Source organism: Peromyscus californicus, unplaced genomic scaffold (genome assembly GCF_007827085.1).
Source record: "Peromyscus californicus insignis strain IS unplaced genomic scaffold, ASM782708v3 Scaffold_12__1_contigs__length_115047231, whole genome shotgun sequence".
In the NCBI taxonomy this organism is placed as follows: Eukaryota; Metazoa; Chordata; class Mammalia; order Rodentia; family Cricetidae; genus Peromyscus; species Peromyscus californicus.
Window position 1 is genome coordinate 29,334,532 of NW_026294413.1, and position 5,012 is coordinate 29,339,543.

At 41.6% G+C, this 5,012-nt stretch overlaps 1 pseudogene; it reads left to right on the plus strand.

The window, feature by feature from the left end:
- The first annotated feature begins 1,966 nt into the window (after positions 1–1,966).
- On the plus strand, positions 1,967–4,233 carry LOC128107836 (tropomyosin alpha-3 chain-like; annotated as a pseudogene).
- Positions 4,234–5,012: the final 779 nt, after the last annotated feature.

The following is a 5,012-nucleotide window of genomic DNA, read 5'->3' on the forward strand; positions in this document are numbered from 1 at the left end:
TGGTAAAGAGTGAAGAATCCCATAAGCTGCATCACTGGAGTCCCACCTTTCCACTGAAGTCAAACTTCTTTTATACTCTCAGAACCCTTAAGACCATACACATCTGTGGATAGCAACTAGAACCACAAGTAAAGATTAATAAAGATACTCTTTCCTTTCCTGGGGCAAATTTTGAGTATTCCATTGCCATTTCCATAGACCTAACTATTACTGTGTTACTATGCTTGTTTCATTCCCATGACTTCAGAGCCCAGGCAGTCCACTGGTTGCTACAGAAGCCTTTGATTTGTATTGGTGTTGGCCATTGTCATTTAATTCTTGGAGGATTAATTATATACCACAACATTCATATTTTCCATGCTAATTATATGGTGTGAATTGGTCATGACTGAAATAATGTACTTATGCAATGTGATCATTGAATTGTTCTAGAAAGTTTGCATTGGAATGCCAGTTCTACTTATATTTCCCCCACCTTGGCATATTTAGCTTATGTAAGTGGATTCATGGATTCTCTTCTGAGTGTGTGTATTCACTATGGTTTTTATGTCAATAGTCACTTAAAACAAAACCTCTTTATAGTCAAAGGTTGATGCTTTTTTATGTAGGTGATACTTTAAATTTTAAGTATCAAGTATTTTTAAATAAATACTCAGCGGAGAAAAACAATGACATCATGAGGTTTGCAGACAAATGGATGGATCTAGAAAAAATCATCCTGAGTGAGGTAACCCAGACTCAGAAAGACAAACATGGTATGTACTCACTCATAGGAGGATACTAGATGTGGAACAAGGATGACTGGACTGCTACTCACATCACCAGGGAAGCTACCTGGAAAACAGGACCCCAAGAAAGACATAGAGATCACCCAATGATGGAGAAATGGATGAGATCTACATGAAGAGCCTGGACATGAGTGGGGGAATAGAAGGGCGAGGGGTTGAGGGAAAGAGAACTTGGGGGAGCGGGAGATCCCAGATGGATCAAGAACAGAGAGGGAGAACAAGGAATAAGAGACCATGGTAAATGAAGACCACATGAGAACAGGAAGAAACAAAGTGCTAGAGAGGCCCACAGAAATCCACAAAGATACCCCCACAATAGACTGCTGGCAATGGTTGAGACACAGCCCAAACTGACCTCTTCTGGTGATGGGATGGCCAAACACCCTAATTGTAGTGCTAGAAACCCCATCCAATGACTGAGGGATCTGGATGCAGAGATCCATGGCTAGGCCCCGGGTGGAGCTCTGGGAGTCCAATTAGTGAGAAAGAGGAGGGTTTATATGAGCAAGAATTGTTGAGACCAAGGTTGGATAAAGCACAGGGACAAATAGCCAAACGAATGGAAACACATGAACTATGAACCAATGGCTGAGGGGTCCCCAACTGGATCAGGCCCCTGAATGGGTGAGACAGTTGATTGGCTTGATCTGTTTGGGAAGCATCCAGGCAGTGAGATCGGGTCCTTTGCTCACGGCATGAGTTGGCTATTTGAAACTGGAGCTTATGCAGGGTCCCTTGGCTCGGCCTGGGAGGAGGGGACTGGACCTGCCTGAACTAAGTCTACCAGGTTGATCTCAGTCCTCGGGGGAGGCTTTGCCCTAGAGGAGGTGGGAATAGGGGGCTGGCTGGGGGGAAGGGGAGGGGCCTTGAGGGGGGAGAACAGGGGAATCCGTGGCTGATATGTAGAACTGAATTGTATTGTAAAATTAAATAAATAAATAAAAATAATAAATAAATAAATAAATAAATAAATAAATAAATAAATAAATAAATAAATAGACCTAAAACGTGCTGTTGTTGCTGATATTACATGATCTGGTTTCCTACAGCTTTACTAAAATTGGCAGATGTCAGAGTTCTAAGAGCACCTCTCAGGACTGTCAGTTCCTTCTTTACCAAGACAAGGGATTAGACAGCAACACATCTAGAAGGAAGAAAATCTAGAGACGCTGTTAAGAATGAATGCACTTCCAGGGAAAAAGCAAGCAAGAACAGAGGCAAAGTTGGACAAGCAATGCTGTGCGAAGGATGACCACCCCAGTATCCTAAAGAGCAGCGTTAGTACTGAACCTCGTCATTTGCTCAGTGCAGGCTTTCTGGGCATGCATTTAATGGGGATTTCATAATGAGCCGTGGATCACTTTCAGACTCTTCAGATTATTTTGGCGTCTGTGCCAGGGGCTCCAGGCAGTTCTAGTCAACCTCATTCTGAAGATTCCCAGCCTTCTCTTTGGCAGCTGGTTTCTTCCTCATACTAATTTTGCAGCTTTTATGCAGTCCGACTCTCTGCCTCATTCATAAGAGTATGCATACCTGTTAGGGCATTGGTATAGAAAGTGGGATTTTTGACTTAGCTCACTGTGGCTGTCAAAAGTAGATGATTTTAGTTTAAGGATGTCATGTGTTCATTTTTCTTATTGCACTAAGAAAATCAATTATGCACTCCAATATCTTTTATTTCAATTTACATTTTTATATTTGAGTGAATTAACTTTTATTTTTATAAATTTATTGTAATGTGGGACTATGATACGGTTTTTAATCAATTTTGACTTATGTTAGTGCTTTAGTTTAAATGGTTAGCACCATACTGGAAACATGGAAGAATCAAGATTCTTATATTTCACATAACCTCACAGGCAATATTTTGGCTTTCTTCTTGTGTTATTCACTTTTCCTTTCCTTCAACAAAATAATAGACATGGCTAGCTTAAAAGGAAAAATGTTTTGTATTGGCTTAATCTTTCAGTATACATTGAACTGAACATGCACTGGGACTGTTAGCACACTATGTCACCAAGATGGATGCAAAAGAACGTTAGTTCAACCTATGGTGGACAAGAAGTGAAAAGAATCAGGAAAAGGTCAAGGTTCACAATATCATCTACAAGGCTCCACTCCCAGGGACACACCTCCCTTCTACTAAGCACCACCTACTTATTTTTGCTTTTCCAATAACACCAGAGGCTGTACATAGGTCTTTGAGGGACATTTAGAGTCCATAATACAGCAGCTCCTTTGTAAACTTAAATTGATAGTATTGGTTCTCTTATATAGTAAAGGTCATTTTGACATACAATATTTATTGTGATTTATTATGTGCCCAAGGCAATTTGGACAAAGCAATAATAAGAACAATGTAGACTAAAACCTTTCCATTACTCAAAATTAATCAAAAGAGAGACACAAACACTTACAGTTGTCATATTTTCAATGAAAATGTATACCTTACCACTTCTGTGTATTTTAAATGAATCTTTTGGCTATAATGAGTAAAAGTCTCTGGGTTACTGAAATAGTTACAGGTTCCTTCTTCTGAAATTTATGTTAATTCTACATGGGTAAACCCTTCATGTTCTTGGTCAATATACTTTAGGATTAAGTTAAATTAATTAAATATTATTTAAACAAGCAAACAAACGAGAGTCCATGTGTGAAAAATATATCTGAGGAAGTTAAGTTCCAGGCAAGGACAAAAAACATGAGTAGTGAAGTGGGTGTAGCTCTAAGTGCCAGGAGGTAGGAACCCGAGTTCTGGAAGCACCTGGGTGGGAACCGCCTTGAGGCAGGTGACCTGCAAGACCCAGGTTCTGCAGCAGAAGGAAGATGGTTAGGAGAGGCCTGAGTCCCTCAGATCAGAAGTACAGAGAAAAAGCCGACCAAAGTTCAGGCCGAATCTGAGGGGACCTTCTTGAACTGTAGGATCCTGCTTATTGAAAAAGTGATGATCCATGCTCAGGAGCTCCTGGCCACTGTGGAAGCTGGAGAAAGCAGAAAATGCTGCTTGTGAGAGTGAGAAGGATACGAAGGTGACTGAAAATAGGGCTTTAAAACGTGAAGAAAAGATGGGAACCCAGCTAAAGAAGATAAGCACATTACAGAAGAGGCAGACAGGAAGTGTGAAGTGGCGGCCTGTACGTTGATGATTATTGAAGGACACTTGGAACACGTGGCAGAACGAGCTGAGCTGGCAGTTTGGGTGTTGAGAGATGGATAAGTGGGTCAGACTGATAGACCGAAAGGTGAAGTGTTTGCTACTGAAGAAAAGTATACTAAAAAAGAAGACAAGTAGAAACACAGATTCTTACCAACACAAGGAAGCAGACTCGGGCAGAGTTTGCTGAAAGATCGATAGCCCAACTGAAAAAAGGCAACGGATGACTCGGAAGTTCATCTGAAGTGCACCAAAGAGGAGCAGCTTTGTAAAAGTGGATGGTGGACTTGAAGATTTAGAGTCGTCCAGTCCCTATCTTTTGGCCCGCTCCTCTCTCGTACTGTGACTCTGCCAGGGGCTAGTAGAAACTGACTTTAAAACAGAGTGTGCATCTTTTAACGGAAGGCTGCATTCTCCGCTTGCCACCACTCTATCCCTCATGCCTTCTTCACGAAACTGTGCCAGCCTCTTCCCAGAGTTCCAGCTGAGCAACTTTGGGAAGAACATTTAAGAGAATGTGAGCACAATGCAAAGTGTCTTCAATGCAGCTGTGCTGTGCACATCTGTGATTCATTTTTATTGTAGCAACCATTTGTTACTTTCCAAGTATTTCCAGAGAGGAAACAGCAGTGCAATTCCTTCTCACTGTTGGAAGGTGACTTATCAGTCTAATGCATACTGCTCTCTCTGTGAAGAAAGAGCACATGATGGGCCCACCTCACTGAGGGCCTGCAGAGCCTAGGCAAATGCTCCACTGTAGGAAACCTCAGTGCTCTACACAAAGTCCTAGTCAAACAAGAGCATTCTAGGATGGGAGCCAAAATCACAGAACTGTTCAGAAATGCGAAGGTTTTCAGCTTTAATATCTTTGAACAACTTTGCCCTAGTATTTATTCTTTACTTTTCCCATCCGATGTGATCAAGCTAAGAGAATGGAAACATCTAAGACGTCCCACCTTCCAGGGACTTGTGTATGTTAGACAAGTATGCTGATATGGGTCAGCCCCATCCCTGAAACCAAACTTGGCTCATCTCTACTCTTTTCTGACTGCTCACAAAATAGACCATGT